Source organism: Octopus bimaculoides, chromosome 3 (genome assembly GCF_046866305.1).
Source record: "Octopus bimaculoides isolate indiv1 chromosome 3, ASM4686630v1, whole genome shotgun sequence".
In the NCBI taxonomy this organism is placed as follows: domain Eukaryota; kingdom Metazoa; phylum Mollusca; class Cephalopoda; order Octopoda; family Octopodidae; genus Octopus; species Octopus bimaculoides.
This window is the reverse complement of record NC_142930.1, coordinates 109,132,218-109,146,811: the sequence shown is the minus strand read 5'-3', so window position 1 is coordinate 109,146,811 and position 14,594 is coordinate 109,132,218. Positions and strand designations below refer to the sequence as shown.

The 14,594-nt window shown below is 31.2% G+C and overlaps 1 protein-coding gene across 2 annotated transcripts in view; it reads left to right on the top strand.

The window, feature by feature from the left end:
* LOC106867600 (voltage-dependent calcium channel subunit alpha-2/delta-3) overlaps positions 1-14,594 on the top strand; it is a 669,388-nt gene that overhangs the window by 252,380 nt on the left and 402,414 nt on the right. The window lies entirely within an intron of this gene.

Sequence of the window (14,594 nt, the reverse complement as noted above, 5' to 3'; positions counted from 1 at the left end):
TTTGTGACTGCTGGTCTTCCATAAACAACCTTGCCCGGATTTGTGCTTCAGATGGTAACTTTCTAGGTGCAATCCCATGGTCATTCATGACCAAAGGGGGACTTTACCTTTTACATATTGAATCAAAGAAAGAGATTATACATAATTCTTTGACCATACTAGAAATAACAGTCAAATCTTCTTGAAATCACTCTATACCATGTTGCAAAAAGGACACATTCAATGATATATTGTTATAAATATACAATACTTGAATAAAAGATGAGCTGGTCATGAATGGAATGCCTTTGATCATTGTTGTGCTTGATCAGAGCTGACCTAAGGCTAAAAAAAATACAACAATAAATAACAGCAGCAACAATGATAGCTATGGAGAATACAGAAAAATTTCATGTAGGAGGTAAGATATAGGAAATTTTCACAATGTGATATAATTTCAAACAACATTATCATTAATCATGAACAACATAATCTTATATATAATAAACAAAACAAAACCAAAAATAGAAAAAAAAAGAAAACAAGCTGCATCAGTGATTCTGCTCAGAGTTATAGAGTGAATATAATCGATCGATCAGTGTGTCAATCAATAGATGTATGTTATGTGCATAGATATACTTATAATAAGTAATTGTACAGAAATATACATATATCACTACTAATTCAAGAACATTTTCTTGAAAGCATTTTCTCATTAGTTTAAAACGAAAATATAAGAATTACAGATATGGTACATAATTTTATCATCATTTGTATTACATTTAATAGACTAAAGTTAACTGCGCACTCTTCTACTTGTAGTTTTGAAGTTATATACAAAAGCAAAGCAAAGTAGCATCAATAAATCTTGAAATAGATATCCTATGCTCATTTCCTTTAACATGACATTTCGGTATTTCATACAGCCAGGAAATCCTTTAGGATATAAAAATAACAAGCAAATAATAACATTTCTATCAGACTCATTTCCATTTTCAAATCATCTGGGGAAATCTGAAGAAGTGATTGCCTTTCATTGCTACTGTTTGCAACAAGCTAATTATCTGTATAGTAGCATACTTACTTTAGTTATTGTAGAATGCCCAGACAACAGTACCAACTACTGACTATTCTCTTATCAGGAAAGCAATAAATGGTTTTTGCAATATTATTAGATCCAACTATTAAATGGACTCTCTTCAGTTTGAGAGAAAACTCTTTGGCTACATCCCCATACCTCCTCTACTCCTAACCCCATTCAGGCCATTACAGATTATTAGACAAGCATCTGCTATTCAATAACGAATATTACTGAATTCTTTTTGTATCAAATTGATACTTCAGCCATTTCAACTGCTCATTCCCCAAACCATTGTTAACATATAAACTATTGTAACATATATTTTCCAATAGAAATTCAATAGTTTACAAGTTGGAATTATTATCTTATACAAATTGAGAGCTAACATTCTTGTTTTATTATTTGTGATTTTGTTTTATTTCATACACGTAATTGATGAAACTTTCATTGATTCCTGAACATATGATGTATGTTTAAATTAGATCTTTTTTAATACTACTTATCATTATCAACCAAAAACATAAAAATGAAATGACAAAAAGAATAACTGAAACCTTTTTAGATATTAATTAAATTTCTTCATATATTTATTATGACTTGATCATCATGTCCTGGTGATGTCATCAGTTAAGATCAAGATTAGGATAAGTAATAATCCCCCATCTAAATATTTTGAAAACCTATTTTACATATAAACAGGGATATATGCTGTGTTATTTAATCATAATCTGTATTACTGAAGAAACCTTTGTGCATTATAACACTACTTTGAGGTCTTGGTTTGATCATTCCATTCACATTGATAAAATATCAATGACTAATAAATATATTATAGCTACATGTAAAAGCAATATTTAAAATTTTTAAAAATCCTATCCATAATTTCAGTCTTTGGCTTTCTTTATGCATATTTCTGTTCTCACCATAGTCCATGACTCAATATCATCAAGCTAGACTCTCTCTCTTGCTCAACCTCTTTTCTTTCATTTTTCTATGCTCACTCATATAATGTAAGCTAGACTTAAAACACCTACACAATCCATCCTACTACCTTTCCATTCAGTTCCCTAGTTTTCTCAATAACTTCTGACACTTACCCCTTCTCTTTCCCTTGCTTCTCATTGTACTCTGCTTTCTACAATTAGTGCCAGCTCCAGTTCTCACTCAGCTATCACCTTATTGTAACTAGGAATCTATTTCTCTCATCTTAGTTATCCTCATTCTTTCTTACTCTGTATGTGTGTATTATTCCTTCATTTGTTGCTTGCCACTAAGCCTAGTATGTGCACTCATCCTGCCCTTTTATGTTGACCATCTTAGTATCTCTCTTTTATTCTCTCTCCCCCTCTATATGATGTAAAGCTTGACTGGAGAAATTAACCAACTGACCAACATTTATATCCATTGTCATTATACAGAAATAATCGCAAACAGGGTGTGGATCTAGTGGTCAGTTAATTGAAGGAGTTTGGTCTATGATTGAGTATGGAGATGGATTTGAACTCAGCACTACAAACTAGCAATAATATCTTCCAAAGATAATTCAAATACAAGGATACTGTTATCATCATCATCATCATCATCATCATCTTCAACCATCATTTAACATCCAGCTTCTTTAGATGTTAAATAATGATGATGATAGGATGGTTTGACAGGCTTGAAGATTCCAAGAACTGCATCAGGCTCTACTGGCCACTTTAGAATAGTTTCTGAGACTTGAGGACCCTTCCTAATACCAACCACTTTACAAAGTGTACTGGATGTTTTTTTCATGTTACTAGCACGGACAGGAATTGTTAGGGTCTCTCCAATGGATAAAGGAGGCAAAAGACTACTTCAAAAATAAACATTCTGTTGGTATCCCTTATTTTTGGCAGAATTTGAACTGAAATCAAAGCAAAATATTTAGATAATTGTTTCAAGTTAGCAAACAAGATATTTACTCAATTCTCTTAAAGTACTAAGCTATAAATTTGCACTCACACACAGTCTTAAACCTTTTTCTTATTACATATTATAGATTTTACTCCCTTTCTGTTGTGGAAGACCTTGATTCAATAAATAACCGACCTTCTGGAGTGCAAAATTGATTATTTCTATACTATATCTATCTTTATATTTATATATTTCACTTCCTTTTCTATCTGTTTGTACTTCTGCTTTTATTCCTTTTTTATTTCTCCCATCTTCTTGAAAACATGTATATTACAAAAGCAGTATTTCTTTGCTATGATATATTATTTGTCTAGTCACAACATCTCAACATTCTAGACACTATATTCTGTTGAATAGTGCATTGCCATTCCACATATTGTGCAACTTCTTATATTTATTACATATGTAGCTTTAGCTATAAAATCCAACTTAACATTTATAATTTCTTGTACTGTATGCACATAGAATATTAAGTGTTGTCTGACTCACAAGTTATTGCGATAATTACTAATGTAACTGACCATCTATGAAGTAATAACTATATTTCATCTTCATATGACATTTATCGAAGTATATCAACATTCTGTTATTTAATCAGGATATTTGCTATTAAATCAACATACTGCATTCCTTAAAGCTTCTGGAATGCTTTACTTGCCATAAATATTCTCGCCCAATTTCTTGTTATTTTTATTTTTCCTTAAAATAATATCATTTAGAAAAATGCTATAAGGTATTTTCTGTTTTATTTTTCTGTCAATTATATTACTTTAATTTGCAAAGGCATATTTCCTCCATTAGACAGAAATTTGATAAAATTGAGGACTATATATTTGGTAACTGAAAAATCTATTTTGTTTGAACAGATATAAATACAAGAAGATTGGAGTTTGCTTCAGTTACTTTAGATTAGAATGAAGGATTCTGTTGTAGAAAATAATTCTTTGGTTTGATATTTCATCCATTTTTTCCTTTCATATGCATAAATTTTTTATTCACCCTCACCATACACTCACTCCCCCTCCACTCATTTACTCACAACCAGGCACATGTTGCTATAGCTGCGGAATGTTCATGCCCAGTATGGGGTAGATCTTCACACACAAGATCTTTGGCTACTGTTTTCAATGAGACATGTTGACAATATAACTGGTTCTTTAGAATGAGATATACTGATATATAGCTAGTTGTCTCAAGCCCACTAACATTAATAATTTTTACCTCCTGGCTGGCATTGTTCTACCTGATATGGAGGGATGTTGCTAGCCAAGCTGTAAAACAAAAGCAGATGTTTGATGAAAGTAATTCATTATATTTTTGTTATGGTCAGCCATTGTCAATCCACTGCTAACTGAATATCTCACCATACTGTTGCCAATTTTTTCTTTTTTCTATTTTTTGATTTTGGTCTCCTGCTTGATATATCCTGTTGATGGTGGTCCAGTTTTTGCCAATTTCATTATTCCATCTCTTTCAGGGTCTTCCTTGTTCTTTTTTTCCTACTATTGTTTGCCATTCTATGATGGTTTTTATTCAACAATTTTCTCTCTTTCTGAAGATATGTCCTGTTCATGTTCATTTTTTCCCCTTTTTTACAATGATAAGATTATTGTCTACTTGCATCTGTTCTTTTTTACCAATTTTTTTTCTGTCCCTATATGTTATGTTGAGCATTGATCTTTGCATTTTGTGTTGGCATCCTGCCAGTTTTCCCATCATCTCGGCTGTTAGGGTACATATTTCTAATCTGTAAATGACTGCTGGTGTTATGCATTGGTTTAGAATTTTTCTTTTGAGATAGGCTAGGATTTTTTCTATTCCATAATACTGCTATGCTTATTGAAAGAGTACAAGCCAAACATTAATCTCCCCTTTATTATTTCTCTTGATGTTTTTTCATGCTTCTTTTTTTCATGACAATCATCTTTGTCATTGTCATCATCATCATAAGTAACTAATATTTCAAATTATTTCTGGCAATTACAAGAGACAACTCACCATAACTTCCATAGTTATTGTAATGCTACACTTCTGCTGATGAACTTCAAAATAGCAGGGTCATGTCCACAGTTGTCTCCTGTATTTGTTAGAAAAAGATAATAAAAAAAAAAAAAAATTTTTAATTTTTCTACCACATTTTATTGTTTTGGCTATATAATATTTCTTGAATCAAAAATACTGACACTTGCTTATTGTAGAAAATATAAAATTCATTGTAATAAGTGTCTAACTATTTTAAAAATAACATACCTGTATCATTGAAATAGTAACCAGATTTGTTGTATCATCTCTCAGCTTGATTTAAGAAATTCTTAATTTCTTATCTCTTAGACACTTACTCTGTTGGGTTATATGCTGTGTGGTAGTTGTGTAGTTGTAGTCAAGGCTCTCCCTTAGTCGTGTGCATGCACACATTGTTTTAACAACTAGTCACAAGGAAAAAAAATGTGTGCACACAGGGTTTTGAAGATGAAATCGGATCTCTTTATTTGAAATTAGTTACTCACTTGGATGTGCACATATTTTCCTAAGAAAGATAAAATCTGCTTGCACCCATAGCAAAAACTCATAGGAGACATTGATTGTGATAGAGATTACATTTACATTGAACTAAAATGAGCAGGAACAGCTTAGCTGGATCACTTTTTGCTTGCAAAATTTTATAATTGTTTACAATAAATAGTAATTTTTAACAGTGACACTAATCCACATTCTGATGAGAGTGTCATCAATTAAATCAAATCCAATGTCTTGACTGGTGCATAATTTATTAACCCTCAGAAGGATGAAAGACAAAGCAACCCCAGAAGGATGTGAACTCAGAATATAAAGGTCATAGCTAAATAACATAAATGTATTTTGTCTGATAATCTACTGATTAGTCTTATTAACCCAACCCAATAATTCAACTATCATAAATAAATTGGTTGAAATTTCATGATTTTTCTAAATGTGCCACAAACCTCAAGAACACTTAGGATATAAGTTCATATCTGTCATACAAATGCCTGGATTGATAGTGGTATTAAGTCATAAAACAATATCACAGACAGGATTTCATTATCTAAGTTTTTTAATTTTCCTTGATAAGTTATTGCACAAGTTGGATTGAAAAAATCTGTGATAATTCATCAAGCTGTCCAAATAAAGCAACTCTTTTGTTTTGTATCAATTATAGTAATTTAATATATTGAATATTATAATATAGCTGTTATCATGGGTTAATATGTACACTATTGTGTAATTTCTGGATAGATTTCTATAATATTGATAAACAATAGTATTACTATGCGTGTGTTTATATATGTATATAAATTTTATACATATGTATGTGTGTGTATATATATATATATATATATATATATATATATATATATATATATATACATACAGAGAGAGAGAGAGAGAGAGAGAGAGAGAGAGAGAGAGAGAGAGAGAGAGAGAGAGAGAGAGAGATAGAGAGGGGTCGAAAAAAGATTAGAGATCTGTAGAAATCAATTTTTATATATAAAAGATGGAGGTAGAAATAGCGCAGAAGTAAGTCTAAGACATTTCAGTTTAAGAGGGAATTTAATAAAAAATTATATAAAGAAAATATTGCTGGTTTCGATGTATCTCATATTATCAGATATCAGTAAAAATTTATAAAAAATTTGAAATAAAAACAGTTTATCTTGACATGTTCTTGACCCCCAGACAGAAGATACACTGTTTTTACTTCAATCTTTTTATAAATTTTTACTGATATTTGATAAGATGAGATACATTGAAACTGGTAACATTTTCTTTATATAATTTTTTAATTAAATTCCTTCTTAAATTGAAATGTCTGCTATTTCCACCTTCTTATATATATATATATATATATATATATATATATATATATATATATATATATATATATATATATATATATATATATATATATATATATACACACACAGTTATACTTACTTAAATCCTTCATTCTTTATGGACCATAGGTCATTGATGACTTTCCTTTTTTGTTCTCAACTCCAGGCTGTCTTTCCCTGAGTCAATGCCTTCCTCTTCTAGGTGTTATTGGTTTGAATTGTCATTGATGCTTCTGTGACATAACTTTTTTTTCTTGACAGGGGTTGTTCGGATCCATGCAAGTTAATTTTTTTAAACTCTGAGAAGAGGTGGTCCATATTAGTTTATATATAGACCAGCATAAGAGGCCCTTCCAAGAGCTTGCACTCTGTTGGCATAGCTCTTAGAATCATTTGAGGCACACAAGTTACCACACTGCAAAAAGGACTGAACCTTATTGTGAATGTATGATTTCAGCCATACTATAACCATATGAGTGGATTAGGTTGATGAAAGCTGAAATGCATTGCTTGTGTGTATGTGTGTGTGCATGTGCTCGTTTACATTGGTGTTCTTCAAAAGTTGAGAACTATCTGTTTCCCCTGTGCTTTCAAAGACAAGTGAAATAAAAGATTTGTTACTTGAAAAGCAAATTTAGATTAAATACAGGAAGGACATCTGACTCTTAAAGAATGTCTCATCTAACCCATGATCACATGGTAATACAGATATAAAATGGAAAATCAAACATTTAATATATGTGTATGTATATACCCACATATATTTACACACACACACACACACACACACACACACACACACGCATATATATATATATATATATATATATATATATAAACATCTCGTTGTTTAAATTCTAAGCTCATAAATACAAAAAAGAAAATTAATTATTATTAAAAGCCATTTATTTTCATTCTAAAACTCATTTGTTTCATAATTCTTTAGAAATTGCAAATATGTATTTTCCAACTATAAATTTTAATGTATTTTTCTAGTATAAATTTTAATGTATTTTATAACTAAAATCCAAAATGATGCATTACAACATGCAATTTTTATTTTGACAATTCCATAATGGTATTGAATCATTCCATACCAGGTGTCTATAAAATCAGTCTGGAAGAAAACTAGCTTTTCGTTTACTGACGAAATCATGTCATTAATTTTTTACTAAGTTTTGACAGTTGTTACTTCCAAACTATTCAAATGATTACTCAAAAATATTTCAGACATTTCATTATTTTCAATAAAAAACAAGTAACGCTTGCTAATGAATGTAAAACTCTTTGAGGTTCAGTACCATTTATGCATTATTATTAGACAGAAATTAAGTGATCAGTCTATTGATGGCCAAGTAATTGGTGCAACTTATCACAAATCAAAAAGATAATTTTCTTAAAATTGTTTCATTCATTTCTTTTTTTTTTTTGTTTTCATTTCTACTTCAGAAGACATTGCTGAATTTTTTTTTCTTTCTCTCTTATTTCTTACTTTGAAAATTGTCTTATTTAAAAAGTAAGTGTAAAGCAAAGTTGTTAAAGAAAGTCTCTGAGAGAAAGTAGTGTGATGTTCATAAAAGATCAAATATATTCTTGAACCATTATCTTCTTCAGTGAGAGATAATGGTTTGCCATTAGATTATGATCTAGACCATATAAATAGATAAAACAAATTTAGTTTAGTCATTTTTTTTCTTTTTGCAGTGCTTAATTATGCAGTAACATAAGGAAACAACAAGCCTTTTGATATTTTGATAAAAATATTACTGTGTACATTTTGATAAATTCGTTGCTTTGGAATTTTTTATTTCCGTTTATACATTTTACGCATAAAAAAGAAAATGTGTGTGTGAGAGAGAGAGAGAGAGAGAGAGAGAGAGAGAGAGAGAGAGAGAGAGAGAGAGAGAGAGAGAAAGAGAGAAGAAATTTTAGAGTTATAAATATTGTATGTAATTTAATGCTGTCTGGGCATCCAGTTCAGTCAACATGGTTTTCAGTGAATGTAGGTTTCTGTACTGAGTATGATGTTGTCTGAGTCTGCATTTATATGCAAGTGAGATATGGACAATTATGAAGAAGAAAGAGTAGTGACTGGCTTTGGCATTGGGATCTATATCAAAATCCATGCTAGAAATGTCAGTGTGGGGAATATCTAAAACAGGGCAATTGGAGAAGTGAGTGGAGTATATAATGTGACCATGAAGTACCAAGAGCACTGGTTCTTCTGAGCCAAATGTATTTGAAGGCACACATACCACAAGTTGATCTGTGTAGTTGTTGAGTGGTAGCTAAGAGATTGGAAAAGACTACTGGGGAGACAACAGAGTCAGACAATTCAGGCTCAAATGGAAGAGAAGGGTGCAAAATAAGCATGTGTTTATGGCAACATGGGAAGTAGGGAACCACAGAAATGATAAATAGTTTACAGCACAAATGGAATCACTTTAAACTTCTTGCTGAAATAATATTCAAAATGGTTTATAAGATTGGAAATATAATTTTGAAGTGTTCATGGTGTCATAGTGACAATCTGATCAAAGACTTAGCAATTAAAAAATGCAGGAGAAAACTTTTCAAATATAAAGTGGAAGTATACAACAGCAAACATTATTTTCTCTCTTACTGTTAGTTTTTGTCTCATTTTGCAAAATAAAGATTTATTTTATGGTTTATAATTATTTATATTTTGAATTACATACATATGGGAGCACCAAAGTCTTAATTCAGCTCTGATTGTGACCAACAGTGTATAAAAGTATCTGATAGTGTGGTCAAATAAAAATAATTACCTCAATCGAGCATAAATCGTTGATTAATAAGAAGTTAAATGATCTTCATGGTATTGTGTTAAGGATCTGAGTCTCAGCAGACAAACAAATCAGTAATAATACTGATGACACATATTTAATTTTGCTAATGGCAAACATTAGCATTTGTAAAACAAGTGTACAATATATCTATTGCTCTTTAAATGTGTGGTTTGCATTAATCAGTGAAGCCTGGTTTTACTTAATTTTATTTGCATTTGGTATAAACAAACATTCTGTAAGAACATTAAATATAGCATTACCTTCTTCGAAGGGATTTTAATTCTTTTAAGGAAGCAGTGTCTTATTCATTTTAAAGCTGACATTGCATATGTCTTGATTATTTCAAGGTTAGGTGGTGATTAAAATACCCATTCATTGTACTGAAATAATTCTGGAAGCCTTATATTATCTATCTATCTATTTGTCTGTTTGTCTGTCTGTCTAGCTGTCTGTCTGTTGTTCTGTCTATCTATCTATCTATCTATCTATCTATCTATCTATCTATATATATATATATATATATATATATATATATATATATATATATATATATATATATATATATATATATATATATATATGTATGTATGTGTGTGTATATATATATATAATCTTATTTATCTACCTATATCTATCAATCTATATTTATATTTATCTGTCTGTCTTTCTCTCTCTCTCTCTCTCTCTCTCTCTCTCTCTCTCTCTCTCTCTCTCTCTCTCTCTCTCTCTCTCTCTCTCTCTCTCTCTCTCTCTATCTATCTATCTATCTATCCATCCAACTATCTATTTGTCTATCTATCAATCTGTCTCTCTATCATTGTTTTAATGTTCACTTATAAATATAAGGTGCAAACATAGCTGGATGATTTAGAACTTCACTTCCCAGCTGCATAGTTTTGGGTCCAACTCCATTGCATGACCCCTTGGGCAAGTGTCTTCTACTATAGCTTCAAGTTTACCAAAGTTTTGTGAGTGAGTTTAGTATTATAGATTAAAACTGAAAGAAATCTTTTGTATTTGAATATGTGTGTATATATGTAGATATATGTAGGTAAATGTGAATGTATGTATCTGTATGTGACTGTCATTGTCTTAACATGGTTGTAAATGAGCACGGTCACCACACAATGAGAAGTGTCTTTCATTTCTAATCTGTGAAAACATGTCAGGCCATGAGAAAGTATTGCTTGGAAACAGGTGAAGGTTAGTGACAGAAAGAGTACCTGGTCATAGAAAATCTACCTCAGCAAATTTCATCTGACATATTCAAGAATAGAAAAGTAGATGTTAAAATAGCAACAATGATGATGACAGTGATGATAATGGTGTTGCTGCTGGTGGTTTGCCATTGTGGTGGTGGTAATGATGGTGGTGTTGCTGCTGCTGCTGCTGTCAGTGGTTTATTGTTGTTGTGGTGGTGGTGGTGGTATTCTTGAATATTTATGTGTTACAGCTTCATTTTATTTCATGAAAGAAATGTATAAAGAAAGAAGCCCTGAAAATGCCAATGTGAATAGAATGAAAGTTCACTATTGAGCTTACATTTTCTATTTTAATTCAATTCTGTTCCTACATTTATATGCACTAATACTTATCTAGGATATTGTCAAAATATTGTTACAAAGTAGTAAAATAGAAACAAAAAGCCCATTACGACCATTTCTAATGTTCATCAATACCATACCATTGAATTCCCTGAAATCCTTGCTGTATAAAGATGATTTATATTTGAAAGAGTAATAAAAATGTACTGAAGGAAAATGATTGTTTTGCACATAAATTAAATGATCAAATAAAAGATGAAAATCCTTATTCACTGCTAAGTAATAAATCTAGTTGCAAATATCTATTGCATTGTACTAATACACATATGCATATGTGTATGTATATATGTATGTGTGCATATGTGTGTGCGTGTGCATGTATGTATGTGTTTATATGTACGTGTGTATGTGTCGGTATGTTTGCATGTATATGTATGTATGTATGTATGTATGTATGTATGTATTAGTCAGTCTTGTTGTTGTGTATTAAAATGTAAGGAAGTCTTTGAGATAACTGCAAGCATTGGATTTTACCATAATTCATTTGATGATAGAATATTTCCTTTTCATGTTAAATGATTGTGTTTATTTTGTAAGCTTGGACATCTACTCCAATACCTGAAGTAGAAGAAAGGCATATAAAATATTATTCAACGGTGTATATGTTTAATTTGGTGTTAAGCCTGATAAAGACAATGTGACTGAGATATACTTAGAGTGCACTAGCTTGTGTTATGTGTGTGTCCTTGCAAATTGGGTCCAGCAGTATTTCTCTCAATGAAATTTTTAAAAAAACTTCTGACCTGCCCTACTCTCCGACCCCTCACCTCTTTGTCAAGATCCCTCTCCATGCTAATTTATTGGTCCCTTCCTGTCTTTTTTTTTCACACCTGTCCATTGCTGCCACGTATAATGTTGAACAGCTATCAGTTCCCCCATACACAACCCTACCTGTCCTTTTTTCATCACTAATCATCTCTTTATTTTTCAACTCTGTCACTCTCCCCTGCTCCGTACCATACTCCTCTGCCCCCCCCCCCTTTTACTTTTCTCTCATCCCTTTGCCTTGGATCATTGCCCTCTTTATCTTCTGTTCTTCCTAAATTATAGGGACTAATTTAGGCCTTTAACCTTGCAACTTCTTTGGCAACCTAACTAGTGCAAGTGCTGGGTCTGATCTCCCACTGGGCAGTATCATGAGCAAGTGTCTTGGGTTGACAAATACTTTGTGAGCAAATGCATAGCAAGAAAGTTTGTAGTGGGAGACAATTATCCTTGAGTGCAGGTGTAAGAGGGCATAAAATTTCCCTCGGTTTATCATGTCTGTTAATGAAGGTAACAAAAGTGCCCATTTGTGTGTGTTTGTGTATATCTATCTATTTATCTATCTATCTATCTATCTATCTTTCTAGCCATATATAATTAAAAAGCATTTGTACACTTTGCTAAGTGGTTAGCATTAGGAAGGACATCCAGCTGTAGAAATCATGTCAAAGCAGACATAAAACCTGGCAGAGTCCTTTGGTTTGCCTGCTCTTGTCAAACCATCCAACCCATGCTTGCATGGAAAAAGGGGGGACATTAAATGATGATGATGATGATGATGATGATGATGATCAAGCATCATCTGAAGGTAGTTTTGCATTTGCAGATTATATTTTGAAATATTATCAGAAATTTGATCAGAAATAACAGCCTGAAGAAAAAGATATCTCAAAATAATTAAGACAACTGGTTTAAGTCTCCATTTGTTTCTTTTTTAATAGTTAAGAAACAGACAAGGGAATTTCTGAGGTCAAACAACAAGAAGAATATTGCCTGAATCTTTTTTTTCATTAGGAAAAAATTACCTGGAAAGTGATATTGTAGTCATGAAAATTGCAATCATTAGGAAAAGAAAGCATTTTAAAAGTAGCTGAATTCTTTCATGAACTATATATGACAAAAGAGAATATATGTTTTTCTAATTCAATTCGCATTTACCTTTCATTGTAAGAGAGATAAATATGTAAATGATAAATTTTATTTTCATCGAGCTATTCATTTTACATCTACTTTTCCATTTGTTATGGGTTTGCATTTAGATGTTCTCATGTTTGCCATTGTGGAAAGGAAATGAAAAGTATTAACATAAACGTTTTAGACGAAATATGAAAGGTTTTCAAAAATTCCTAAGTAAAATTCAAAAGTAAAGATACGGAAGTCTGTCAGAGAGCATTTTGCTGTTGGGTACATCAGTGCACTATTCTTAACCTTGCTATTAACAGAATGAATTTTATTAATAAAATAGAAGGACAAAATGTTAACCACTGCTGCCACCACACAAAATATCAATAAAAGCATGGTGAACTGGATAGTAAATAGATATTAAGTGGACGTTAAAATGGCAAGTAAACAATAAATGAACATAAGCCATGAAAACAGTGGCATTCTTTCGAAAACAACCTGTTCCTTTTGAATCAATAATTGAACTGTGTCCAAAGAGACCATTAGTAAGATGCACATATTTTTCTCTGGGTATTACTTAGTTATTACAAATAAAATTGCTACAATATAAATTATATTTACCCTTTAGTCACGGAAATAACATCAAAATCATATATGTAGGTATATATATTTCTTCTACAATTGTAGTTTTGGCTTTGGCTTCAATTGTAGATCTTAAAGTAAGAACTGTTTCCTATTACTCCATAACATTTTCACTGATATAAGTAATTTAGAAATTATCTTGAATATCTTCATCTTTCTTTGTAAATAATTTATAACACTATATTCTATTTTAATCTCCCATTGTTATATCTATGACAGAGAAATTAATGAGACTGCATTAATTAGTCAGATCAGCAATCCTGTCTATTTTTACCAAACCCTGTTGCATCAAAACCTTTCCTCTATTTTTGTGTAACAGAGAAATTAGGCATTTAACTCTTTTGTTACCATATTTCAGTTGAAATACACAGCAGTTTCTCAATTTTGAAGACAATGAAGAATTTAATAAAATACCTTTGTTATGATATCAATCTGATGTTTTCTCCTCTGTTTATTCATCATATATATATATATATATATATATATAAACATACATAGATATATATTTGTGTGGTTAAGAAGTTCACTTCCCAAACACATAATCTGGGTTTCGGTCCCATTGCATAGTACCTTGATCAAGTGTCTTCTACAATAGCTCTGGACTGACCAATGCTGTCAAAGCCTTGTGAGTGAAATTGATAGATGAAAACTGAAAGAAGCCTGTCATATATATATATATATATATATGTGTGTGTGTGTGTGTATTAGTGTTTTCTTGTCATCATGTGATAATCATAAATGAGCAGCACTGTCATACAGGCAACGTCCTTTAGTTCCAATCTTCCACGAAAAAAACATG